Source organism: Lutra lutra, chromosome 11 (genome assembly GCF_902655055.1).
Source record: "Lutra lutra chromosome 11, mLutLut1.2, whole genome shotgun sequence".
In the NCBI taxonomy this organism is placed as follows: domain Eukaryota; kingdom Metazoa; phylum Chordata; class Mammalia; order Carnivora; family Mustelidae; genus Lutra; species Lutra lutra.
This window is the reverse complement of record NC_062288.1, coordinates 107,591,203-107,618,853: the sequence shown is the minus strand read 5'-3', so window position 1 is coordinate 107,618,853 and position 27,651 is coordinate 107,591,203. Positions and strand designations below refer to the sequence as shown.

The 27,651-nt window shown below is 58.1% G+C and overlaps 1 protein-coding gene and 1 pseudogene across 1 annotated transcript in view; both read left to right on the top strand.

Moving 5' to 3' along the window:
- Nucleotides 1-27,651, top strand: part of PTPRN2 (protein tyrosine phosphatase receptor type N2) — a 730,665-nt gene that overhangs the window by 596,680 nt on the left and 106,334 nt on the right.
- LOC125080938 (uncharacterized) lies at nt 23,067-24,350 on the top strand (annotated as a pseudogene).

The window sequence follows — 27,651 nt, the reverse complement described above, 5'->3', positions numbered from 1 at the left end:
CGTCTTCCCTGGCGCCGTCCGCCTTGCGCAGCCTGTCCCTGCCGGGCACAGGCGACCCCACACTCCCCTCCCTTGGGCACGTAGGCGCATGCGGCTGAAGCTAACACACACGTTTCCCGACCTGCCGTCCCTGCCTCGTGGCTTAGCGCCTGCACCCACCCACCCCACAGACCCCTGTCTTGTCCCGTGTGGACTGGCCTGTCCTCTTCCTGCTCACACTCACTCTCTACGCTCAGAGACCTGCACCGCAGCAGTGTCCCTTACCCCCCACTGACTTGTCCCCTTCCCCTTCTTGGTGCCACAGAGTCCCTACCATTCTCCAAGCCCCAGCGGGCCCCAGGCGGGCCCTCCTCGTGGGTGCCCTCCCCTGCCCCTCAGAGGGCTGCGTTCCTGGCCCACGGCTGGGACAGGACCCTGCCTGGGAAGGAAGGTGTCCAGAGGGAAGCCACAAAGTTCAGGTGATGAAGGGCAGGGTGGATCCTTGCTTCCCCGAGCCCCCGGCCTCCGCGGATGGCTGTGCTCTGTCCCTCTGCCCCTCAGCCCCGTCTGTGCTTCCAGAAGCAGGTGGGCGTGTGTGCTGCGGGAACAGGAGGGGGCGGCGTGGGGTGAGGGGACTGTGGTGGCAGAGGTTTCCTGGCTACTCCCTGGCCAGCCCCTGAGCATGAGCCCAGGGAGAGCAGCAGCCTCATGGTCACAGTCTTGGTCACGCGTGCACCCTGCTCCCCACACCCCCCGCCGGGGCTCCTTCCTGGAGCAGACAGGTCTCTCCTCACTCGGGGCCTCTACCTGAGACGCTTAAGAAATGCCTCCCAGCCACGGGCCGCACGCCAGCCTGCCCACGGTTCCAGGCCCAGGCGTGTCCCCAGCAAGACCCGAAGTCCGTGTCTCAGCTCTGCAGTGACGGTGGGTGACAAGGTTGGATTTCCTGCTTCTCCATCATCTGTAATTTCTACTACAAAAGGACAGAATACCCACCATTTTCTGATATCCTTAGTTTTGTCCCCACAAAAGGGACCTGAAGGGCATGGGACCCACTCCAGGAGCAGGTGGCCCATCTCGTGGGCCCTCAGTGCGTGCCCATGGGCATGTGGGGTTCCGGGCGGCGAGGACTTGGGCACGTGGTACCATAGGCAGGGTGGTGGGCGGGCGGCAAGGCCACGCAGCAGGGGCCATGCATGACTGTGTCCGGACAGGCTGCTGGTGGGAGAGGGCCACGCGGCTTCGGAATCCAGAGCACAGTCCTGGCCACGGCTCTCCCATGCCCCGGAATCCACGTTTCCGTCCAGGGCTGGGACAGCCGCTGCCCACCGGGATGTAGTAGGATGGCTCCGTCCCCACATGACAGCATCAGGCCGCGAGGCTTCAGGGAAGGGTCCCTGGTGCAGGGAAACACAGAGGCTACCTTGCCGAACGGGGCCCTCGGGAAGCAGCTGCCACGCGTGTAGCCCCACGTGAGCCTGGGACGTGGGTAGCATGTGGTCAAGACTGCGGGCAGCTTCTCTGGGGGCAACAGAGCTCACGCCGGCGTCCCGCGGTAGCTCCTCGCTCCAGGTGCAGAGAGTGCGGGGCCGGCCTGCAGTGCCAGCCGCGGGGTTCTCTGAAGACCACCCTGTCCCCTCACGGCCACTCTCAGAGATGCGCCAGGTCCCCGTCCCGCAGCCTTCGACCTCTGTGATCTGAGCAGCCAGAATACTCATAAGTCATTTGGGGCAGGCAGACAGTTCGGGACCCGTTTACCTGGAGGAGAGCAACAGCTGCAGTGGGGAGAACCCCAGGGTGGGCAGCAGGGGTGAGGCCGGGGCACTTGGCAAAGGGGCGGTGGGGGTGGGGTTCACATCCTGCCTCCAAAGCTGCTGTTTCAGGCCTGGAGCCTGTCAGGGTGGCGGCCCAGGGGTGGGGAGCCCTGAGCGGAACCCCCGCGTCTGCGGGCCCAGCTATGGGATGAGAAGCTGACGCGGCGCAGCGCAGGGGCGTGCCCAGCCCTGGTGGAGAGCGGTCACGCCGGAGCCCCCTGCTTCCTTGCAGACGTGCACCTCCGGCCGGGAGCGGGAGGGCCGGGAGGGGCCGGCCCGCGCAGGGTGGAGCCACAGGCAGCCCGGGGTGCAGGCGTCCCCCGGCCCAGCGTGCTCACCATTTTCCAAGCCCGCTGCCACCCACACGGGGCTCTGCCAGCAGAGTCGCTGCTCAAATTCACTTTCCTTGGCCAAAACTGAGTCAGTGTTCTAAAAAACATGTCCAGCAGAATATTTCCTGCTTTTTTTTGATGAGTCTTTCTTCACTTTTCTCCCGTGAGCTTTTCAAACCAGAGAAATCTCTTGGCAGGGGGCACGCTTCCCTCAGTATCTCATTCTCAGTTAGGAATTCCAGCACCATCCCGTGCGTGAATTCCCGCTGACTCTTCCTTCGGTTTTCAGCGACTGTGAGTGCACGGGCACGTCGCGAAATCACTTCGCAAGTAGGCGTGTCCTAGAGAGCTGTCCTGTGCCTGCACCAGGCTCCCGGGGCTGCCGCAGCCCGCCACCGCCGACCCGGCGGGTGAAGACACACACGCTCACATACACACACAAACATGCATGCACACGTGCGCACACACATGCACACGTACACACAAACACGCATGCACGCACAGAGACGTGTGCACACACATGCATTCACAAACATGCATGTGTGTGCACAAATGCACGTGTGCAAACATACGTTCACACATGCAAACACACAAACGTGTCCATAAACACACACGTGCACACACAGTTTCTCACGATCCGCTCGCTGGAAGTCTGAAATCAGGGTGTCCGCAAGGCCGTGTCTCCTTCAAGTTCTAGATGGTCCTTTGTGGTTTTTTGCTTTTGCGTCAAGACCATCTAAGATTTGCCCCCTTGGCGACTTCGGAGTCTCTAATAGCGTATTGCTAACGGCAGTCACCGGCTGTATGTGACTCCCCAGGACTTGCTCAACTTATAAGTGAGATTTTATACGCTCTGACCGACATCTCCCCATTCCCACCCTCTCCCGCCAGCCCCTGGCAACCGCCATTCTACTGCTTCTGTGACTATGACTTCTTTTTTTAGATTCCACATACAAGAGAGATCCCATAGTATTTGTCCTCCTCTCCGACTTACTTCAGGAGCGTAATGCTCTCAAGGTCGGTCCATGTCACTGCAAATGGCAAGGTTTCCTCCCTTTTGATGGCTAAGTGATAATCCACTGTACTGATACACATCCCGTCCTCCTGTCCACTCACCGTCGGAGGACACTGGTTGCTTCCACGTCTTTGCTTTGAGAATAAGGCAGCAATGGACGGGGGTGCAGGCCTGTCTTCCTGATTCCCGTTTCCGTCCCTATGGGTAACCGCCCAGGGGTGGGATTGCCTGGTAGCACGGGAGCTCTATCTTTGACATTCTGAGGGCTCTCCACACTGCTCTCCAGAGTGGCGGCACCAGGTCGCCTTCCCACCGGCAGTGCCCGAGGGGTCCCCTTTCGGCACATCCTTGCCAACGCCTGCTGTCTTCTGTCTTTTTGAGGACAACCATTCTGACGGGAGTGAGGCAGCATCTCTGTGTGGTTCCAATTGGCGTTTCCCTGAGACAATGGGTGACGTCAAGCCCCTTTTCATGTGTCTCCTTTGGGAAGACAGACACACTCCTTTCTTGTGTCTGTTGGGAAGGACCCTCCCTGTGTGTCCCGGCTGTGGGTGGGTGGCCGTCCCTGGCGCTCCTTGCCTCATAGCTGCAGCCCTGCGCTCCCTGCCTGGTCCTCACGCGGGGCTCCCCCGGCCCCCTCCGTCTTCACAGGGCTGTGTTCTTATGAGGACATGAGTCACGTCCTCGTGGATAGGGAGCCTATCCTGTGACCCGATCTTCACTGGTTACGTCGGCAACAAGCTTACTCCAGATGAGGTCACATCGTAAGGGGCTGGGGAGTCTCAGTCTGTTTGGGCACAGACTTGGGGCTTCAACAACAAATATTTACTTCTCACAATTCCAGAGGCTGGAAGTCCAAGACCAAGGCACCAAGAGATGTGGTGTCTGGTGAGAGCCCACTTTCTGGTTCCGAGGGGGTGTCTTCTGGCTGTGTCCCCAGCCGGTGGCAGGCGTCTCTCTTAGAAGGACACTGATTCCCTACATGAGCTCCTCCTCCTGACCCCATCGGCCTCCAAAGGACCCACCTCCCCGCGCCACCACCCGAGGGGTGAGGGTGTCCATCCATGAACCTTGGGGGGACACAAACTCAGAGCATCATACAGGACTTGGGCCTTCAACCTGCATCTTCGCTTGGAGGAGATACACCTCGACCCGTAACAACGACTCAGGGTGTGTCTGCTTTTGTCGGCGGAGAGAAATTCACGAGTGTATTCCGACAATTTAGCTCGATTTCCTAACGGACGAGGAGGGAGCTTCCAGCACTGGACCGAAGACGGTGCAAGGACGCACACGGGTGCCTCGCCTGCTTGACCCCGGAACTGTCTAGGAGTGGTCCCAGCAGCACCACGAGGCTGGAAAGAGATTGTTATATGAAGGACTATCTGTCCCCCCAGACGAGGGGGTATCTTTGCTCAAAGTTCCTAAGGAATGTGGTTGCTCATAGCATCTCCTACAACTTCCTGTCCGTCGGGGTCGCTGACAATGACAGCCCCACGCCCGCCTCCCTGGGTGGATGCCCGTGTCTCGTCTTTCCAGGCCCCACAGGGCTGGCACAGCGCCTCACGCTTCATCAATAAGGAATCGGTAAGATGCATCAGTTGATGGGCTCCCTTCTGGGGGACACCGGTGATGTGCCACTCCATCCAGTCAGACTGAGGAATGAGGGAAATAGGTGGAGGATTCCAGAAGGCAAGACACTGAAGAAGGTTTCCTGGGGAAACATGTACCTGACGGGCCTCCAGGGGGACGTGAGCCATCAGGCAGGAGTGAGGCACACAGATGGGCGTGACTGGGGGGGTCCCCTCTGTGGAGCTGGGGGGAGGAGCTACAGGGCCACGAGGCCCAGAGCCGTACCCCACGGGGCGGACGCCGGGACAAGAAGGTGGACAACTGGACACAGGCCTTCCCACTGGAGGACGCAGGAGCCACGCGTCGGACGGGCCCATCAGCGACCGCCAGCCAGACTCAAAGTGGCCAGAAAGCTTTGCTGCTGTTACCAGACAGTAGTCGAGAAGGATCCGGGGGTGGTTGAGGCCGACTCCGGGAGCTGTGGGAGAAATGGTTCCGTGCGTTCCGCATGCACCTGTGGGGCCACCTTGAAGAACCTTTTAGCTTCTCGGCCGGTCCGTGCATTCTGAGAAAGTGAGCGTGCAAAGAGTGCTTTCGCTAACCTCTTGTTTTATGGAGCGTACGTGAAAGCAGAGAAAATGAGTTGTTTCTACAATAGTCTCTATAAGTGATTATCAGTAGAATTAGCTGATCGTCCAAAAACTCTAAATTTATTTGCCAAGTTCATTCAGATTAGTCTGATTTTATTGCTCTCCCCAAATCCCACATCCACGGCAGATTTGTTCTTTGCTGCTCTCTCCGTCGCTCTGCATAAGGGGCTGGGAGAGGCTACAAAGGGACTTGATAAGCAGGGATGAAGGCGAAGTCGCCCACAGAGAAGTCAGGGCAGCGCGGCCCTGTGGGGCGGTGGGAGCGGCCTGTGGCCGCCGGCGTGGACAGAAATGAAGTGGCCGCGTGCGCCCCACAGTCACTTGGAGGAACAGTGACAAACGGCTTCATATTAACACCCTTAAGTCATGCAGTGGCAGCGAGCGATTAATTGTCTTCCCTAGTGAAAAGTCTGGCCGCCACGGTGGTGATGGATACTGGCCCTGCGCTCCGGAAGGGTCCGCGGCAGGGGTGAGGGGGTGCGGGGTGCGGTGGGAAGCACGTGGACACGTCCAAGCTCAGTGATGCTCGCCCGGCCCTTCTAAGGAAAGAGACCCCAGGCCTCGAGCAGCCGTGGCCAAGGGCTTTCCCACCGTCCAGGGAAGGCGCTGGCCCCACACGTGGGTCTGAGCTTGACCCCACGGTCCCGTGTCACCTGGGCCTAGAGCCAGTCAGTGGGTCCTCTGAGCCCAAGCGCCCCTGGGAGCCTGTGGCAGTCGACTGTGGCCCAGGCTGCTGGTGGTCTCCATGCCCACATTCAGGCCAAGCCCCGGACAGCCAACCCCCACGGCCACGGAGGCTGCCTGCACACTGGCTCAGAGCCAGGAGCAGGCCGTCTTCCTGCCCCGAGCCGTCTGGTGGTGCCAACGTGTGGCAGGCGTCAAACAGCCCGAGTGTTCTACGGACGCAGACGCAGGTGCGCGCATCTGTCTACATGTGTCCGTGCTGACGGCACTCTGGACCACAGCTCTGATTTCCGAGTGTTTCTCTGCAGGGGTCGTGCGTCCATGTGTCCCCAGCAGGAGACCTGGGGTGCCTCTCTGCCCCCAGCCCCTCCCAGGGTCACAGCTGCCACACGCTCACACCCCGCCCCCCGGCCGGAGTAGCCTTTGCCACAGCCGGAGGCCACAGGCCTGTTTACTCCGCACAGGCTCCTGGGGTTTTGATTTTCATCCCCAGTTTTGGGGGAAGTTTGTATCTCAGATTCGTTTAGGTTGGGGAGAAAGAAGAAGAAGAAGAAAAGAAAAGAAAAGAAAAGAAAATCTGAGCGTTTAACCCCCGAGTGCATAAAGACCGCTCTCCGGGCGCCGCTGAGCTTCCACTCCTGACTTCGGCACCCCGGGGTCCTTGGCCCTCCTGGAAGGCCCCACTCGTTTCCCGCCAGGACATGATCACGCCGCAGCTGGGACGGGAGGCCTGTGTCCAGCCCCCTTGGCACGAGTCAAGGAGAAAAGTTCTCCCAAGCGCTTGGGCCCCCGGTCCATAGAGGCCGCCTTCTCCCCAGCAGCCCAGGCTCTGGTGCTTCTGCGGGGAGTCTCCCATCAGCCTCTGCTGAGCGCAGGCGGCCTGGTCCCAGAGCGGCCGAGGTTCAGGGTGGTCAGGCCAGCAGATCCTTTCCAGACTCGTGCCCTGGGATGTCAGCAGAAAGGTCACGGGTTACAGTCAAACCCATGGCCCGCAGAGCTGAGAGTGCACAGGGCCCTGTGGGGGGGTGGGGAGGGGACCTGCAGCAGCCTTACCCCGGCTCCCCACCCAGCCCCCCACCCGCCCCACCTCCCTCCCCTCCCCAGGGCCTCATGCCTCCCTTGTCCGGGCTACCTGGGGTTTCCAAGGGACACCCCCCCCCCGCCACCAGGACCATTCTGTGTGACCCTGCACTGCTCACATGTCCCCGCGTAGCCCATGTCACCGGCCGTCACCCTGGCTTCTCCCACCTGTCAGGTTTCTCCCCCCGCTTCCCTGCATGTGAGGCTTGTCTTGAGAAAGATCATCTCAAGCAAAGTGAAACTTCATTCATTCGGGACGAAGGTGATACAAAAGACACCAGATAGTACTATTGGAGAGCTGGGCAGAGTATTTTGAGGAGAAATGCGCCGGGCTTGGTGATGTGTTTCCATGGGAAACTGGCTCCCAGGGCGCTCTCGCCGTTTCTGTCCGTGGGCGCTCCTCTCAGGGCTGACGCTGTTTTCTCGAGGTTGTAGGATATTGATTTTCCGAGGAAGAAAATAGCTTGAAGTTGTACTCAATAGCAATTATGGACCACAATTTCTAAATTCATGAGTCTTTCTATTTCCAAGCCTCACCGGCCGTCCTTCTCCTAGTCCCCAGGCAAGGGGACACGTGTCTCTCAGGACTGCCGGCTCAGTTCCCGGAGCCGCCTGTGGTCACAGCCCAGCCCCGTGGGACGGGGGGGCCACATGGCTGGCGTGGCCTATCCCCGGGCCAGCCTGGGGCTGGGAGGGAGTGCGATTCGAGTGTGCGTGACAGACAGCACTGTCCTGCTCGTGAAGATGGCCACCCCGAGTCCTGAGCATCTCAGTCAAAATCCATTGCGAACACAGGTTTTAAACATATCACTCTCCACGTTTATGTTTCATAGCCTTGTAATATCCTTTATGAAATGACTCAGAAATAAAGACAGGAGGTTGCTGGCTCCCCTGGGGACGGCCACCGTCCAGGCATCAGGCGCAAGGTCAGAGAAATGCTTTGATGCCTTCTTGTACTTACACACCCCAAAATGTGGAGTTTGATCTTCTTCTTTTCTCTAAGATGTAGGAGGCCACGACTGCCTCCTTCGTGAAGGGCAGTCACCCCCGGACGGGCAGGAGGGGCCCGTGGTGCCTGCAGGCCGGTGAGACCATGTCTGAGTCTGGCCGGGGCCTGCACCTCGGGGTCACCAGGAGAGCAGGGCCAGGCATGTGGTCGCAAAGGATCAGGGTGGTTCTGGGAACCCGCCCCGGCATGCGTGCTCCAATCCCTGCTCAAAGCAGCTCAGTGTTTCCGAAGTTGAGAAATTTTACATAAATAACCCAGAGGCCCGACTTTTACTTGAAACAAAATAGGAAGTTCTGAGCACCCACAGGCCACCTCCCCTCCTGGCGTATGTGGGGAGCGGGGGGGGGGGGCACCCAGCGGGCAGGCACCCAGCTTGCCCTGCCTCCTTCTGGGGCCACACCTCTGGGGCCAGCTGGGCCTCGGGAGCTGGGCGTTCACAGACCTGATCTCCACCCTGCTCTGCCCAGGAAGGATTTAAGGCCTCTCTTAAAAGAGTTAGGTGAGCCAAAGTAAGGATAAAATGGTAAAAGTAGAAGAAAACTGTGCCCTGGGGAGTCCTGAGCGTGCCGTCTGCCAGACCTGTGGCATCCTGCTGACGGAGATCGAGGCCGGGGGACTTGGGCGACCTGGCCCCTGTGGGATTGCCCGCAGCTCTAGGCTTTGCCGTCAAACAGCAGCCCAAAGCCAGAGGAACACCCGAACCGAGGAGGACAGACCGAGAGGGCCTGCCCAGGGCAATGTGGGCCCCAGGAAAGATAAGAGGAGGTAGAGGGATGGGATTAGTGGTCTCATGTCATCAAGTGGCCATCCTGGCAAAGGGAACGGCCTCCTGCTGGCTCCAGCGGGCAGAAGAAAATAAAAAAGCTTTATTTCAGGGCCATAAATACCTGCTCTCTAGTGTTTGGGGCTTTCCAGGAATAACCCAACTGCCTCGCTGGATGGGGTCTGCCAAGGGGCTGGGGTGCCATGGAGAGTGCAGAGACGGGCGCGTGGACAGATGATGATGTGCTTCAGAAAAGGCAAGATCCAGCAGCCCATGAGGCCGTGGGAGGGAACAGAGGCCTGGAGACCTGAAGCTCTGTGGGCAAGACAGCCCTGCAGCCCTGGCCGCACACGGTCTCCAGGTCCCAGTTTCCTGACCCCCCGCACTCAGCCTTGACGGCAGTGCTCCGGAGGCTGAGCGAGTGTCTGTGGGGACACCCTGGGCCCTGTGGGGTGTAAGCAGCACCCTCCCCTGCTGGACACCAGCAGCACCTCCCCTCCAGCTGCAAATGCCCCAGGGAGGGGGCACAGGCTGACTGCCACACACGCCCACACGTGCCCACGTGCACAGGAAACCTGCGTTGCCCCCACATAGCGGAGGGAGGACCCGACACTCCCACCTGCATTGAGCCCCAGCTTTGGATAGGTGGCCTAGGAAATGTGGCGTCAGATGGCCCGGGTTTGGGTCCCAACCCCTCTAAGTCTCTGTACCGCACACCTAGGCCCCCCCGCCCCCACACACCTGTAATTCACGTGCAAAGTGGAAGCAGGACGAGAGGTGGGAAGTGTGAACTCTGTTGCTGAAAACAGCGTTACCTTGTTCCAGACGACTGGACATTTCTCGTACCCACGAGAAATGATGGACAAACGGCTGACGATCGAGTCAAGTGGAATAAACGTACTCTTGGCTTCCTGCTTCAGGGGATGTGGGTTACCAGCGCTGACGAGTCCCAGAGAAGTGCTGGTCAGAGGGAGTTTAATCCAGTCAACCCGGGAGTGAGGCTGGAAGTGTGAGTCTTGTTTCTCGCCCCTGTTTGGCCGTTCGCCAACAGAACACTGGCCTCGTCCGCAGGAGACAGGTCGAAGGGCATCTCCTTTCCTCCGGGATCTTGGCTTCCCAGGGGGCTTGGGCGTGGGCTCACGGGTTCCTCCTGCAGCCTGACTGGGACTCCTCCCCGAGGTCTCCGCCAGGACACAGGCCCCCACCCGTGGCCTCAGGAGAGCGCTGTAAGTCTGTGCCGAGGTCTGGGACCCGGTGGTGGTGCGGGCCACCCCTGGCCGCCAGCAGAGCCTTCGGGGAGGCAGAGATCTTCGGCAGGCCATGGCCTCCTCGCCCCGGGCCCCAGAGCCGGCTCCCAGTAGAGGGCGAGTAAGGGACAGCTCGGACACAGGCTCACGGCCTGGGAACGCCGCTCCCTTCCCACACGCGGGTGTCGGTGCTGAAGCTGGGGCACCCGGTGGGATGTCGGGGGGCCTGTTTGCGGTGACCTGCCGCACTGGGCTTCCAGGTCCGTCCCTGAATTCTAGCTTTTGAGAACATCCCAGGCCAGTGACTGGCGGCAGCGTCCTGCCCTGGGGGGTGCCCGACGTCCCCGCACATCAGGGTGAACCCGAGCAGCAGGGGGCCTGGGCTCTCGGAGCAGGTGTGTCAGCCCTCGGCTCCCGGCGCACGTGGCTGCCGCACGGAGGAACCCACGTGAAGCTCTGTGTCCCTGCAGCTCCAGGCGGCTGACGAATTCAGCCACAGCACCCACTGCGGCCCCTTCCCAGTCTGCAGCTTCCTCGCGGGGCCCAGGCTTTCCTTACTTTGGGCGGGGGGGGGTGGGGGGTGCTGAAATGACGGTCAGAGGCCAAAGTCTTATTTGCGGTTTTCTTGGAAACAGAAGTAAGCCGCTCCTTGTGGACAGCGCGCCCGTATTCTGAACAGAAGATGGACGTAGCGGTGTCCTCTTACCGTAAGGCCCGAGCTCGCCACCTCCCTCAAGCCCAGACCGCGGGAGGGTCACATGTGGCCGGCAAGCCAGCCTGAGCAGCGCCAGATTGCGTGTCCCCGGGGCACGTGGCGCCCACCCACCAGGGGAGTGGGGGCCACAGTTGCTCTGACAGGCTCACATCTGCTGGGGAGGGACGGGATCGCAGCGTCCGGCCCCAGGTGGACTCTCACTGCCCTGGAAGGGTGTCGCTGGCAGGTGACAGTCTCCGCTCAGACAAGGTGGGATAGCCAGACTCCGGCAGAGCAAACTAAATGCAAGAAGGTTTCGAGCTCCTGAGATACTTTCATCGAGCCCTACCCGGTTTGTTCTTAAGTGTCGACTGTGGCCCGTCTTATGCCTGATAGGAAGGATAAAGAAATCGTGTCTGTGGGTGATTATATTGCATTCTTTGGTTTATGCGCTTGGAAGTCCCATGGAGAGAGTTGGCGGTCACTAGCCACCTTCCTGGTTCAGTTAAACGCAGAAGACTGAATTGCTGTAAGACATGTAAAGGCAGAGAGCTCCCTTGGGGTGCTTGTGCGGTTTCACACCACCCCGAGCGCACGTGGGGCCCGCCCCGGCTATGGCCACTTCAGGGGGGACTGAAGGTGATGAGCCTCCCCATCTCGGGGACTCCCCAGCTCCCCAGCTTGGCGGAGAGCCAGCCCGGACAGACTGTCATCTACCCGCCATCTGCCAGGGTCGTGGCCCAGTCCTTGTGGTTTGTGACCGCTGCCTGCACAACGGGAGCCCTGGGCTGGTCTCCGTGGTGTGTGGAGGAGGGCCGGGCCCCTCCCTAGCCCGCTCTGAAGGGCAAGGAAGAGGAGCGTCAGGTGACAGGGAGACACGCCTTTCCCCACAAGGAACCACGCCTGAGCGTGCGGGAAGGACCCGTTCTCAGGGGGAGCCCGTCCTCCCGTGATCTTCTCCCCAGGAGCCCGGCCGTAGGTGACCCGCCACTTCCCTTGTGGTTTCTTAGGGAGTGTATGTGGTCCCACCTTTTGGGTGACATTTGCTGAAACTGGGTAACCACAGGGTTTTCTTTCACGGATAAAAATCAAAGGTGTCAGATCTCTCGACACTCATTTGGAGAGGCAGAAGGTCTCCCTCTGATGCTGTTCGAGGAGGCGTCGTGCGTGGCTGTGGGTGCTGCACGCGAGACTGAGCACGGTTGCCGTCGCGCCCGGTGGGCACAGCTGTTTCTAATCGCCGCGGCCGTCGGCGTGGGGTGCGCACGGCACCCCGGTGAGTCCATAACGCCGATCCGCCCTGTGTCAGCGGAGGCGAGGCCGGTCCCTGGGAACGCCGGGCAGCTCAGGGCGCCAGGCTGAAGACGGGGAGGCCCCACGTCTGGACGTGAGGAGGCAGGAGAGCAGTCGGGTTTCTCCGCACCTGGTGGGACACATGCCCGACGGGGAGGCCGGCGGTGTGAGGGCCCTCACCACGGACTGGCGCTGCGTCCCTGCTGCACACCTGGGGGGAGATGCTCTACTCGCCCCGCGGTCGCTGCAGGGGCTTCCCAGGCGCGAGTGCTGTTCCTCCACCACAGGCGTGGGGGTGGGGGGTGGGGGGTGTACTCCAGGAGTCCCGTGTCTCAATTCCAAACCAACACGACTCTGCCCTGGGAAGCGCAAGAGGGACAGAGTGGGCCCCGTAGCCAGCAGAAATCTCCAAGTGTCCCCACCGCACCAGACGCCGGGTCCCGCCGGTCCTGCGCTCTCCTGGGAGGTCTGAGTGTGGCTTCTCCTTCTCCCTGGGCAGGTGCCCCGCCCCTGGAGGAGGTGCTGGACCTGCAGGTGAAGGGAGCAGGAGAGCCCCCCGCAGGCCCCCCCAGCCCCCGCCGAGCAGGGGTCGGACAGTCCACGCGCGGCCTGCGGACTCGGATGTGTGCATGCGTGCTCCCTGTATCGGGGAAAACTTTTTCCCTCGTATTTTTATTACTGAACTGAATGTGCTAAAGGACAGCCTCGCGTTTGTGTGGAAACAGAATTTCCATGCGCTTCCGTGGAAAGAACGCTGGAGCACACAAGGCAAGGATAGTAACAGACAGCACGAGGCCGGCTTCCCGCAGAGGAAAGCTCTGGGACCGAATCCTGGGAGGGACCTCTGTCACCTGGCCGTCTTCTGTCCACGGGATCCATCGCCCGGTCCAGCCCACCTCAGGCTGACCTACCACCCCATCCACTGCAACCCTGCACCCCCAGATTAGCCCAGTCGCTTTGCCACAGGCCGAACTTAGGACTATTTTAGGTTCTCCCATTTTCCAGACTTTCTGTGATAGATTCAGAATGTAAAAGCTGTTATATTCTTTTCCTTAATTTTAGTTTAAGGCTTTGCACAAAGAGTTCCATCACCAGCCGTCCCTCAGGACCAGTCTTATTACAAAATAACAGCCCGAGAGGTGCCTGGGGGGCTCGGTCGGAGAAGCGTCTGCCTCCAGCTCAGGTCATGATCTTGGGTCCTGGGAGCGAGTCCGCGTCGGGCTCCGTGCTCAGTGGGGAGCCTGCGTCTCCCTCTGCCTGATGCTCCCCCTGCTTGTGCTCTCTCTCTCTCTCTGACAAGTAATAAAATCTTTAAAAAAATAAAAATAAAAACAGAATAGCAGCTCGAGGTGTAAGGGCCCCTCGGATTTCCTCTGGACACGCCATCCTCATCTCGTGGATGAGCACCCCCTCCCAGAGATGGGGCTCCAGCAGTGGCCACTCCGCAGGCTGGCTCGGCAGGGCAGGGGCACGAGGCGTGGGTGATGTGGAGTGGACGGCACAAGTGTGTTTCCTGGGTGGTACCTAGTTGCATTCATTCCACAGAGATCGGTTCTTGAAACCACGTATGTGTAGAACCGATACAGAGAATAAAAGCCAGGTGTCTTTTGCAAACACAATTATTATTACTAAGTTGTTACCCGAGTACGAGGAACTGCTGCTATTTTGGGGGGACACTTGGAGGGTCTCAGCGGGACTCAGGAGCGCAGCCTGTCCCGGAGCTGCTCACGGCTTCCCTGGTGCTCCCGCAAGGCTGAGGCAGACACCGATTCTCCCCCAGACTGTGTGTGTGTGACTGTCAAGGTCCCGGCACCGACTGGCCTGGGGGCTCAGCTTGGTTCTGTCGTCTGCAAAGCTGGGAATGAGCGCGCGAGGCGTGGGGTGTCCGCGCGCGTTTCACTGGACGTGCACAGAAACGTGGCAGATGGGGTCCACGGCACAGCAGCCACATTCAGGAAGCTCGTTCTCTTCTCCACACGTGCAAAAGTTGGCACATGTGTGTTCAATGTGCGTGAGAGGTGTGTGTGAGATGATGGGCACAAAGGTGTGTGCTGTGTGTGGACATTCTGTGTTCACAACGTGTGTATGTGTGTGATGGTGTGTGCTCATGTGTGAGACGGTGTGTGTGTGTGTGTGTCACGTGGTTCGTGTGCGAGGTCGTGTTCACGTGCAGGTAGATGGCAGGTGCCATGTGATGACATGTGGGCCGTATGAGATGGTACACGTGCGTGTGTGTCACATGGTCCATGTGCGAGGTCGTGTTCACATGCAGGTAGATGACATGTGCCATGTGATGACGTGTGGGCTGTACAAGATGGTACATGTGTGTTGGGGGAGAATGACACGATGGGGTCTGTGCATTTAGTGGTAGGGTGTGTTTATGAGAGAGTGAACGGTTCACTTGTGTGTAGGTGGTGTGTGCGCCAGTGTGAAAGTGCGTGTGCATATGCGTGAGAGGAGGACGAGTCTGGAACATTCAAATACTCTGAAGGCAAGGGACGAGGTGTTGGGTTTCAGGTGAGGGAAAGACTCTGAGCCAAGAAGCCCAAGGGTTCAGCTTCCCCCGGATAAGAGCCGAGGGCAGCCCGGGCGCCAAGGAGCACGGGTGCTCTAGAAGTGGGCTCGTGTGTGGCGCTGGCGGGAGAAAGGGGAGCCAGCCTTCGGGTGACCTGAGGAAGGCTTCGTGGGGTTGGTAGTGAGAGCAAGGCAGTTGGTCCAGTGGATCGGGATGGGGACTCTGAGAAGACCAGGATGGCCCCCAGGTAAGCCGGCACGGGCAGGGGGGACCACGAGTAGGGGCAGACCAGTCATGGCCCCAGAGCAACAGGAACTGACCAGTGGAGGGCAAAGGGCAGGGAAGGTTCCAGCACTGCCACAAAGAAGGTGGACATTCAGGTCTGAGAAGGCCAAGACGAAGGGTAATGGGTATCGTCTGATCACGCTGAGACCACAGAAGTGTCGCCCCCTGCCTGCCTCCTGGAGAAGCTGCCCCCTTCTTCCCGCCAGGCCGTCATGGCTTGCCGCATGTTGGCCATCACTCATGTGAAATGGCCTCTCAGGAAATATTCTTAGTGGTAGGAAGTGATCTTTCTTTAAAGGCTTATTTTATTTTATTTTTTTAATTCTCAAGAGGGGCGCCTGGGTGTCTCAGGCTGTTGAGTGGCCGACTCAATTTCTGCTCAGATCATGATCTCAGTGTCGGGCGATCGAGCCCAGTGTCGGGCTCTGTGTCAGCGGGGGGTCTGCTGGAGATTCCCCCTCGCTCGCTCTTCCTCTTCCCATCCCCCGCTAGCACGTGTGCCGCTCGCTCACTCTCTGAGAAGAAATAAAAATAAAATACTCAAGAGCCATCAGAGATAAGGATGAGGAAATGGGGTGATCAGGTTAAGTCATAGAGTTTGGAGGGGCGAGAAGTAAAACATCATTAGAAAATGTAAGACTAGATTTCTAGTTTCGTTTGGGCGTATTCCAGATAAGTCTAAATGGGAATTTTAGACACGATGGAAGAAGGCTGGAGTGAACATATAGTAAGCTTCTAAAGTGTTTGAATTGAAAGATAGCAGGATACATGTATCAGGTAGGTTTATAAGAAATTTAAAGTCAGATTGAAGATTATCTGCCAATTTCGGACCATACTAGCTACAGTGCCATGCGTCTATAGAGAGGATAGGACTAGTTTTCATTCAGTTGGCTATTTTGTAGCCAGGGCTGAATTCATATGGAATTCCGGAGTGCCCTTACCGAGTTTTTTGGAGCGTGATGGGCCAACCTTGAACCTTCTGGGACTGGCCCATGTTACGTCAAGAAGGAAAAGCAACCAGCTGCTTCTAGCGCTCGTGTCCCCGTTAGAGCTAAGCACATGCACACATAGTTGTAATACGATATCAGGAAACACCCGACCCTCTACAGTGACCCTCTTCTAGAGACTCCAGACACCAATGCAAGTGCTGTCAGGCTGGGCTGCTCCGTCATTTAACCCGAACCCGTCTCCACACAGAAAAGCAGACCTCAGAGTTTTTCTTCAAAGTATATGCAAACGGCGCAAAGCTGAATGATACAATTGTGCAGTAAACATTGCTTGAACTGTTGTTCTACTTTTAACTCCAAACGAATTCAAGGAAAACGGTTTCCAATTATATGGACCAGTAGCATGCAACTGACAGAATTTATGGAACAGTTTTTGGCTGAAAAACAGAGCAAAGCTGGGTATTCTCCACAACAGCATTTTGTTTCCTGTCATCTGAGATGATGGCAAAAAGGTTAGGTTCTTGTTCACAAAATGAGTCTTTCCTACAAACATGCACTCTAAGGAATTTTAGCTGAATTTTGTGAAGAATAAACTCTCATCATGAACATCCTGTGCATAGACCAAGTCCGCGAGCGCCGACCAGTAAACCTGTGTTTTATGGCGTTATTGTCCAAATCACCGAGGTTCAATCTTTCCAACGAGGTAGACTGAAAGTGATACACTCTCTAGATTCTAGAACCTGGAGGATAAACACCAGATTAACCTGCAGGGAGGCTGTCTGCAAATATCTGTCCCTGGGAGCAGCCGGGCTGCCGGATCCCTCGAGGAGAACCTCCTTAAGTCTCGGGGGGTTTTCTTCTTATGGGGCTGTCATTTCAAAGTTGGGAAGAGGAAGTCTGAGACTCCCTACATATTTGTTAACCAGTCCTTCAGGAATAAATTTCTTTGACTAAAGTACATTTTTTGGTTCTTCGTAAAATAGTTTCCTATCAGGCCACTGGAGAGGTACCGACTCTGTTTCTTAAAAGTGTTCCTATTTTGGGATTTTGAAACTTCTAAGTCAATGTGAGCCAGCATGAGAACTGATAACAAAAGCTGAGTAATTTGGTAATTATTTTTCACCCCCCCAAAAAAGACTGTATTTTTCTGTTTAGAGTACAGAATTCACATTTTTTTCTTGAAAGAAGGTAAAATATTTGAACCAATAATTTTACTGTTTCTCAGTGCCTCTCAATTTTAAAGTGAGGGCAACAACTTTATAGGAATTTCTTCAAGCCGGAAACATAAGGAATGCAACAAAGCCTTCTCTGAAAGACTCTCCCAGTGGCCGAATTTGCTTGTCCTGGCCTCTAGCATGGGGGGGGGGGGTGGTCACACGGTCCCGGCACCCAGGGCTTCTCCCCACAGAGCATGTGTCTTCTTTCATGACAAATAAGGACTTGTCAGTAGTGTCTAAAGCCTTACAGATATGGTCCTTGAAAACAGCTCTTTATTGACAATTTCAATCTGGAATCTTACCTATGCAAGTATCTTCCTTTTTAAATTATCGCAAGGCCAATCACTATGTTTCACAAGGCAGTTGACCAATCAAAACATCTTGCTTTTCAAAATTCACTCATTGATATTTTTGAAATTTATGTTAACATTCTACTATGTATGAAAATACCATATGCACATAATGATAATATTCAAAGGGACCTAATACCATTTTTATAATTTAAAGTCACTTTTATAAATAGATTTACAAATCAGAAGTATTTTAAATATAGTTTGCATACCATTATTACAAATACCATTATTACAAATTATTGTTTTATTTTCAAAACAAAATTAGTTTAGATTTTCTGAAATCAAGCAGGTATCCCAGAAGGTGTATTTTTTTTTTATCATTTTCTATCTAACCATATTTTTTAAAATTCCTGAACTATGTGTTGTTTTACTTTATAATAATCCTGTTTCCTATGACAGTCTTTCTCTATTTTGTTTAAAAATACATTTTCTTTGGTAATTTAGTACATTGGAAATTTATCCTAATCACTTCAATATGTGATATACAATAGTTCAATAGCTTGGTGTTTCCTAAATTGAAAATGAGTTGTTTTTTTTTTTTTTTATCACAGAACATTAGGTTTTACACATAACAAATGTGAACTGATCTTTTAAAGAAGTCTTTGCAGAATCACAAATCATTTCAAACTATTTATATTGTGTAGGTATTTGGTAGATCTTGGGGAATTTTACATAGCCTATATTTTTTATTCATCAGCCAAACAGTCCTAACTTCTGTCTGAATAAGGTGCTCATTTTTCACGTATGTAAATGACTGCCATGAACGTGACTCTCAAAGCCATTCCTCATCACGTTTAAAAGTTTTCTCTGTAAATGTCACTAAAACCGAAAATTGAAATTTATTATTAAATGAGATCTAAGCTCTCACGATAAAAGAAAAAAAGCAAAAAAAAAAAAACAAAACAAACAAAAAACCCACCTAACATCACTCATTCTTCGAGATACCGACTCTAGTCTCACTTTACTGAAAGACACTTTCCTAAGGCATTTTCAGGAATTAAAAGATACATTTTTCCTGCCTGCCCTGGAAATAAGAAAGGATTTTAAAATAACGGAAAAGAGAATGAGAATCTGGCGGGTTCATTTATCAGTTTCTGAAACACTAGCCTGAAAGGATCAGCACCAAACGCACAAACACCGTCCTGTCGCGAGTTCCCGGGGTCCAGCTCCGCCGGCGGGGAGCAGCGCGGCTGGAAGTCGGCCGCGCCCTGGGGCAGGCGGCGGGGCGGGCGGCGGGGGCGGGCGGCGGGGGCGGCCCGAAAAGAGCGCGCTGTGGGCGCGGCGCGGCGAGGCGGAGGAAACCCGCGGGCGTCCGGGGCTGAAGGCCCGAGGAACCGTCCTGGAGCGGCCGGAAGGGGCTGGAGTCCCCGCGGCCCCTCGTGCTTCCGAAAGCTCGGAGACACAGGCGGGTCACTCAGTTCAGATTAAATCGGGAATGTGGTGCTTCCATGTTGGAAGTGAAGCCTCTGGGACAAGGGAGAAAGCAGCCACGTAGAGTAAATGCACCTGCACTTACTGACCAGGCCTTGTCATGTTTGTGAGCGACAGTCCGCCTGGCTTGGAGCGGCGCCCCTGCCCGGCTCCAGCTTTCCCTGGGGTCGCCCACTCTCCGGCCCCCTAGGGCCCCTGCGGGACGCAGCCGGGCACCTGCCCTCGCCGCGGTAGAGCCGGGGTGGCCGCCTGGGGCTCCGGCCACCTCGGCGACTGAGGGGCTGGACGCCCCAGGACCCCCACTCGGGCTCGTGGCTCCCGGCGCCGGCGGGGAGGAAGGCGAGGGGGCGTGCCCGCCCCGGGGCGGCCGGCGTGGGGGGTGGCGGCGGCCGCGTCTTCGGGGCCCGCCCGGCCTGCGGCGCGCTTGGCCGGGCCAGCGGCGGGTTCCCGGAGCCTCCGTGCGCCTGGCGGCGGACTGGGAGCCGGCGCGGGTTCCCCTCCCGCCCCAGCGAGCCCGGCCGGGCGCTCCCCGAGCCTGCGCGCGGGTCCCGGCGGCTGCCTGGGCTCCAGCGGGCCTAGGATGCGGGCGCAGCCGCCACGGCCTCCCGGCCCGAGTCCTCCCCGCCGCGCTCTGAGTCTCCGGTGGACGCGTCGTCAGCGTCACTCTGCCGAGGTCCCAGGGCCCGGAGACCGCCTCGGGCCCGCCCCGGCGACGAAGCCGAGCGCCCCGGTGCCCCTCCGCCAAGCGCGAGGCCTGAGAGCTTCCCCTCCAGCCCGCGCCCCGCCCGGTGCCCCGCGCGGCGACCCCGGCACCTTGGAGGCCGGCGTCTGGTCCTGGAGGGGCCTTCCCTGCCATCCGCCCCCCGTTCTGAGACCCCCACCCAGGACTGGGGAGGCGCAGGAACTCTGCACACGCGCGCGTACACACACACATACACACACAGGCGTGCGCGCGCAAGCCGTTGCTATGGAGAGGCCGGTTACCAGAGAGGCTGAGGGCGACAGGTCCCCTCCTCCAGGCCTCCCTTCCCTGCCTGCGCTCCCTCTCCGCCGACCTCCCCTCTCGCCCCGCCGGAGCTTCCGGGGCCCCTCCCGCCTCCTCCCCCGCCCCTGCCTGCAACCCCTCCTCTCCTCTTCCCCTCCCCGCCCTGGGCCGGGGGTCGCCCCAGAGGCTGGAGCAGTAGGCCGAGGCCAGGCTCCCGGGTGGCCCCACGCCCCGAGGAGGACAGCGAGGAGGGACAGGACCACCACCAATCAGGTCTTTGCCCGAGGAGGACCCGCAGAGAGTGACCCAAGGCGCAGCGCGGGGCTCAGGTCTCTGGGCCTGGACTACCCGGAGGCCCAGCGGGGCGGGCGGAGGGAAGGGCCCACCGCCGAGCCCCCTCCCGTTTGCTGGGAGGGGGCGGTTTGCAGGCCCTGCCCGGGTGATTTACCGCCTCCCGACCTATTGGGTGTATGAGGGCTTGGGGTACACGGCGGGGTGGGTAACTGGAGAGAAGCCCAAGTCTCCCCCTTCGGCCTCCGCCGGACCTCGTTGTCCCCTTGCGCTTCTTGAAGCTCGGACGCCGTGGCCCGCGCGGAGCTCCGCCACCTGGGCCTGCGGGAGCGGTTGATGGAGGCGTCACCTCTTTGCCCTGGGGCTCGGTGAAACGCCGGGCTCCCGGCCACTGCAAATACCAAATCAAAGCAGAATTCGGGGTAGGCCTTGGTCATTGGAAGCGAGTCCTTAGAACACTTTTAGAGGCAAGCAGGCGCTCGACTCACGTCTATTGACGACCCCTTCCCCAGAGCCCCGGCCCCAGGCGTTTCCCGAGAGAAGAGTGAGGGCGGGGCAGGTCTTGGGGGCAGCGCCTGAGGGGAGGCGTGGAGAAGGGCCGCGGTGCAAGCTCCGCCCGGGCAGGCCGGCGGAGACTGGGGGTGGGGGGTGCAGTTTGCCCTGGAGGGGCTGGAGTGGGGGCGCCGGCTGTGGGGCGGGAGGGGCGTCGGGTTAGGAGGGGCCGCCCTGCTCCGCGCGGGCCGCCGCCTCCAGCTGTCCCGAGCGCAGGAACAATGGTGAGGCAGTGGGAGAGGGGGACTGGGAGGAGGGCGCCAGGGTTTCCAGAAAAGGAGGAACTAAAGAGCCCCGCGCAGACTGTCATCTGCATGTGACAAGGTCTCTCCCCGCTCCTTTCTTTCTTCCTCTTGTTCCTGCAGCTGTGGGCCTCGGAGAACGCATTGTACACACAGATGTTGGGTTTCAGCTCTCCGTTCTCTGCTGCTCGCCTGGGGCGGAGCACACCGGGGTGCCCCAACCTGTAGCTGAGACTGGGGGCCAGGGCTCGGAGAGAAAGAATGTGGGGGGTGGGGAGAAGGGCCAGGGGAGCGCGATGGGTTGGCCTATCGGCTGCGGGAGGCCAATCACAGGGCCCAGCAGGCCTGGTCGCCCCCCAGACTCCAGCAGGGTCAGGGAGCTTGGGGAGAGCCAGCGACTGGAGTACAGCCCTGCGACACCCCTATGCTCCATTTGCTTCCGAGGCAGTGGTCCAGGCCGTGCCTTTGACCCGGGGAGGCAAGAAGGCAGATAGATTCCGCGGTTTCACTGCCGCCTCAGGCCAGCTTCGGGTCTGGAGACCTGCAGCGCGCCTGGGTGAAGAGGTGGCTGGGTTCTCAGTCCTTCCCGCAACCGGCAATGCGCTTTGTACCCGAACTGGAGACCAAAGCGCTGGAGAATAAAAGGGGGAGGGTCAGCGAGGGCATTTACTCGCTGGTTTTACCAGCGTAATTGGCCTGCTCTGATTGGGAAAAAAAGCAAAAGCCCCCCACCCCAAGCCAAAAGTGGGAAAACTAACTCAAAAGAACAATTTGCCATAAATTTTCCTCTTGCAGAGTTTTGACACCCCCACCCTTCCCATAGCAGAGGTCGCAGCAAGGCCATGCGGGTTGGCCGTCCCTGCCGCGTCCCCCTCTCCCCTGAGCGCTACCCTGAACTTGCCGGGTTTGAAGTGCACTCGAGCGCTGGAAGGGAGGACGGCTGAAAAGAAAGAGCCGGCGCAGGCCCGGGCGCCGTACGAATGACTGACAAAGCCGATGTCCATTCATAGTCTCGGGCGGGAGAGGGTGTTCGGAGAGCCGCGGCCCCTTAGCCAATTGCTGTCAGCAACATGTGGGGGGGGGGGGACATCGCTATAGCAACCGGTGGCTGGGCCGCGAGCCGCGCCGCCGCCGGCCGGGTGCGCGCCCGGCCGGATATAAGGCGGGGCGCGGCGGCCGCGCTGGATGGAGCTGTGCGCGCGGCCGGTGGCCCTGCGGGGACTGTCCCGCGTCGGCCCCGCGCCCGTCCTCGCCGCCCCCCGGCTCCGAGCGCCTCGCCCCGGGGGCCGAGCCAGAGCGGCGCGCTCAGAGCCCGGCGGAGCGACCGCGCAGAGCGGCCGGCGCCCGCGGGCTCCGAGCCGGTGCCGCAGCCGCCGCTAGAGCCACAGCGCACGGCACCTTTGTCTACGCCGGCCTCCCGAGAAGTTTGTGGTCAGAAGCGGGATGGACCCACTCGTCTGTGGCTCAGGCGCAGGGAAACGACTAGCGGTGGTGATGGCGCCGCAGCTGCCCGAGGCCGCCGCGCCCCGAGGCTGTTCGGCCCGGCGCACGCCGCCCCCCTCTCCGGCTTGGGCGCTGGGCGCCGGCCCCTCCGCAGGTAACCGGGAGCTCGGGGCCGGGGCGCGGGCACCCGTACGGTTGCAGGAGAAAGGAGAGGGGTTGGGGTGGGGGAGGGAGGAAGCAGGAGGGATCCACCACCGCCAGGCGGGTAGGTGGCAGGGTGCGGAACCAGACCTTGGGGAGGGTGGAGGGTGCGCATGGGGGCTTGGATGGGCAACCCGGACGTCGGAAAGCCCAATGCAGGGGCCGACTCAGACTCGAAGCAGGACACCTGTCAAAGCCTCTGGCTGGCGGGAGAGGTCTGAGATCATCCCCCAGTGGGTTTGGGTTGGACATCCCAGGGTGACCCGGCTGGTGGTGATTGAGAGGGGTGGCAGATGTCCCACCCCCCGGGGCCCCTTGGACACCAGCTGGGCTGGGCTGGGGCCCTCACTCTTGGACTTTCCGCAGGCACCCGGGCAGTTCAGACCGTGGAGAGAGAGGGGCGTGGGGAGTGGGGGGGGGGGGTGGAGCGCACGCTGATGGGCAGGGGTGTGGGAAAAGGAGCGGAAGCTGAGAGATGAGCAGCCAGGATGGAGGGGAGCCAGCGCGGGGATGTTTTCCTCCAGCCCATTTTGGGGCGCTCTTCACCGCCTTCTCTCGGTCCGGGAGCGCGCCTTCGTCTTCGGAGTGCTTTGGAAAAGGGGCTCGGGATGGGTACGCAGGGAGGAGCCAGCGAGGGGCAGGTGAGGCCGTGGGTGAGATCGCAGGATCTTTTGAGCACCCCCCACCCCGGCCCGTTGGAGAAGCGCCTCGGACTCGCCGTCTCCCCTCCCCCAAACGGAACCTGCGCTTTCTCGGCCCCCCGAGGTGAGGCGGCCGCGTGCTCTCGGAGAGAAACTTCTGAAGGAGGGACTTCATTTCCTGCCTGCCTTCACTACCTGTGTGGTTCCGAACTGTAGCCTCCTTCCAGGTTCTAGAGAAGTCCCACTCGAGGCAGTCAGGCGGACCCCAAAATTAGGGGTTGAGACCACAGCAGAATTGGCTTTTGGGGCCGGAAAGAGTCTCCTGCCCTTTTGTGTCACCAGTGCGCTGGACTGGCCGCGCTGCACGCTGGACGGTTGGGGGCTTCTCTGTCCCAGTCGCCAAGGCCCCAAACGCACACCCCGAGGGCAGGAGGACCCTCCCCGCGCAAGTCCCCGCGGTCTGGCCCTGCTGTTCCGGCCTTGCCACCAGCCTCCTGCCCCTGCGCGTGCTCCCGCTCTGGGTTCCAGTTCCCCAGCCGAATCCGCAGACCGCGGTCCTTGTTCGGCCGCTGGAGCCTCTCTGCCTGGGGTCCCGGGCGCAGCGTGTCCTCGTGGTCTCTGCCCAGTCAGCGCTCCCCGAATTTAGAGGCGAGGGAAAGTGCCAGGAGGTTAGGGTTTGTGTGCGGGAGGGGGAGGGAAGCTCGCTCCGTTTTATCAACCCGAGAGGAAACGCCCCCACCCAACCAAGCACACCCTTTTGGCTCCGGAGAAGGGGGTGGCCGTGGCGGGGGGAGCGCCGCAGAGACGTGCGCGGGGAACCTGTGCGGTCCCGGGTGGATGGATGCGGGCGTCGTTGGGGACCTCAACCGGTGCCCCGCGGCCCGCGCGCTTTGCTGCGGGGAGGCTGGGCCGCGGCATTGCCCCCTCGGACACTCGCGCGCCTTCCCCCTCGGGGAAGGGGGCCGGGACCTCTTGGAAACCTCTCAGTGCTGTGAGTACTCGCGGCCCCCAGGAGCCCTCGCCCCCGGCGCCGCGGCCTGTCCCGCCCTTCAGCCTGACCTTTCGGACACCCGCGGGCTCCTGTAAATGAGGGAGCGGGGACCCGGCCGGGGAGGTGAGAAAGCCCGCGGCCGGTCCAGCCCCGCGCGGGCTCCGAAACAGACCTGCGCTCCGAGGGGCAAGCGCCGCGGCGGGGTCCTGACCGCGGCGCCGGTCGAGCTCAGGATGGAGCCTCTCAGCTCGGAGGACGAGGAGGGCGGGGAAAGCTCCAGTCCCGGAGACGGTTTGGTTCTGGCGGGGAGAGCCCCTTCTTCGAGCCCGCGGCGTCTGGGAAACACCTGACCGAGGAGGCGCGCGAGTGTCCGAGCAGGCCTCGGGGACCGATCTGCACGCAGAAACCGGGTCGGGAGCGGGCGCATCAAGTGTGCTGGCCGAGTGAGAGTCCGTCTGTAGTGAGAACGCAGGTGGAGAATATGGAAGGGGGCTGGGGCAGGGGCAGGACCTCTCTTGGGGGGCCGGTCCTTCCCGGCCTGCTCTCAGCTGGCCGGCCTCTGGTCTCCCCGAGACAGTTTGCTACGGATCCAGCTCTACCAGAGATCAGTTCACACAACCGTAGCCTTCCCCCTTGAAACATAAATATCGTAAATCTTCCGCGACATCTTAAAACAGAGGAGTTCCCCAAAACTGATGTTCTAGGAGCGCTTAAAGCTGGTAAATAGATAATTTATTATCTTTTGCATATTTATTTTTGTGTCTTTGCCAGAAAAAAATAAACAAGTGGCTTATTTTCAAACAGGGTATCCCCACTTATTTTCATTTAAGAATAATTATTTCTTGGACATTCTTTTCTCTAGTCTATATAGGCTTTTTTTTTTTTTTTTTTTTTTTTGGGCTACTTGAATGGCAGATTTGCAAGTACAATTTCATCTGTGCTACGAACAATGGCTTTCACTTGCACAAAGGATTTCTCCCACCCTGGATTCAGACCGAAATGCCTCTTGCTCTGATAATAGCTTCTGAAAAGATTTTGTAATGCAGAGAATTAATACATGATTATTTCCGCCTGACTTCTCTCATTTATGAGAATTCTGTGGCAAATTCCAAATTAAAAATAGTTCAGTTAACAGCTTTAAAAAAATACTTTTAAAATATTTTAAGACACTACCCTCCCCCATATTTTTAAGTTTGGTCATTCCCATAGCCTGAAAACTATGAACATTTTTGAGCGGCTCTACATAGTTACCACATTTTAGTAAGTCCATTTTAGTAAATCGAGCACAAAATTTCCAAATAATTCTAAAATTTTTCATATGGGAAAGCAAAGACAGATTCATTAAAGCAACTCATTAATAGTCTCTAAAATCGAATTCTAAATTTTACAGGCAAGGGGATTGGGGCAGTCACAGGTCAAGGGGCACAGGGTGAAGCTGGGTTTGCAAAACCAAGTCCTTGGAAGGAAACAAATGAAACATGCACAGATTAGAAGTTTCACAGTAATGAAATTAAATGCCTGTGACCATAAGTTTTGGGTGCAAGTGTGTTTTAAAATTGAAGTCAGTGGCTTGGGCATGGGGTGCTGTTGTTCACGGTTCACAGGCTTGGAAATTGCTCACTGTTGCTACTGGTCCCCAAATATTTGTTACCGTGAAGTTTTGTGTTTGTGTGGCTGCCTTAGTTCTCCAAACCAAGTCAGGGCATAAAATGTTCTCTCTTTTCTCTCTCTCTCTTTTCTTTTAAGCTTACCACATGGACAGCTAAAGAAAAAAAGTTTTGAAGATATTTTGCCATAAATGGCTCAGAAGATAATGTAAAGAAAGCCCCATGCACCTTCACTTACGAGCACAGATCAAAATAGTTTAAATAGGTCAGGACAACGTCTGTAGTTTCTAATTCCTAAGAGCAATTCCGCAAATTGTCTCTGTGGTCACATTTATCTTAAGTCACAGCTTCGGCAGTATTTTACATTCTAAATTCAAGGAGTTGCAGGTGGCAGAGTTTGAGTGGGAGAAGTACGCAATGTTATACCGCAGTGTACTGTCAGGATACATCTAACCTGATATAAAGTTGACTTAACTATTCCTGATTATTTTTGAAAACCATACTTTTCCTGCGTCTGGAACTTGGCATTAAGTGCTTGTGTGTGTATGTGTCTCCTACCTCCTGGGGTGCACAGCTACCAGCGTGCCTGGGTGACCTCTCTGCCACTGTACAGTTCCGCTTTTAAAAGACGCCCGACGGTAAATGTCAAAGTCATAAATATTTCAGCATTATTTTCTTTCAATTCCAAGTCAAGACTGACAGGACGCCTCTAATTAGTCGAGGGCTCTCTGCAGGGCCCAGCCCCAGGACGAAATTTGGGGAAAGCACATGTAGTTCAAGTTGCTCAGCCTTGGGGTGCAGGGACCCAGAAGTGGAGGGGTTGAGGCCCCCCATCCAGGTCTGGAGCAGGGCAGCGGCTCAGACTCCCTCTCCAGCGGATGTCAATCGGGGCTCATTCTTTTCTCTTAAAGCTGGTGGTTAACAGGGCTTAGAAGTTTTGTTTGTTTTCTTCATTCCACAAAAAGAAAGGAAAGAATCATGTTATTTTAAATCGATCACCAAGCCAACGAGGGGAGTTCACATTCTTTACTTCTTTTTGAGTATTTTGTATGAATTTTCGTTTCTTCCGGGATTCTTAACACCTGACTAGCAACCCCAACAGTTTTTCCTCCCGCTGGACCCCTCCTTTCAGCGCAGGGTCGGCCGGAACACGGGGGGAGCAGCGGGAGTGGGCCAGGAAGAGTAACCTTTCCGGTTTCAGCTGAGCAGCCCTGGGGCCGGCCCAGGATCCTGGGGGGCTAACGTCACAAGCCAGGCGGGTCTGTCTGCCCCACAAACGCCTTTCTGGCTCAGACCCCCTGATTCCCCGCTGGGTGCGGCGCCCTCCCCCCTACAAACCCCCGCGCCCACGTTCCCGCCTGCGACCTGCGACGCCCCTGCTGTCCCGCCTCTCCCACCCGCTATCCACAGCCACGGACCCTTCCCCTGGCTGCAGGAAGGGCCTCCTTGCGGACACGCTGCGGGAGGTCAGCCTGGGGGCCTTCTTCCTGGCCTGGGACCTGAGCCTGGAACTAGAGGAGATCGTAGAAGATGGGACTCAGCGGGCATGGGGTCCCTCCTTTCTCCTCACCTCCTTCCCTTCTCCAGCGGCACGGTGGGGATGGGGGAGGGGAAGGGGGCGCTGGGCAGCTGGGAGGTGGGAGAGCGGAATCTCGAGAGGAGGGACCCAAGGTCTGGGGGCAGTCACTCTCCTCGACATTTTTCTTTGACCTTTGAGTTAGCTCCCTGCGCGCCGCGAAAGGGGCAACGGTTAGCCCTGTTTCTCCAGCCGCGCTTGCCCACCGCATCGTGGGGCCCGGTGACCGTCGGTGTCCCAGCTGG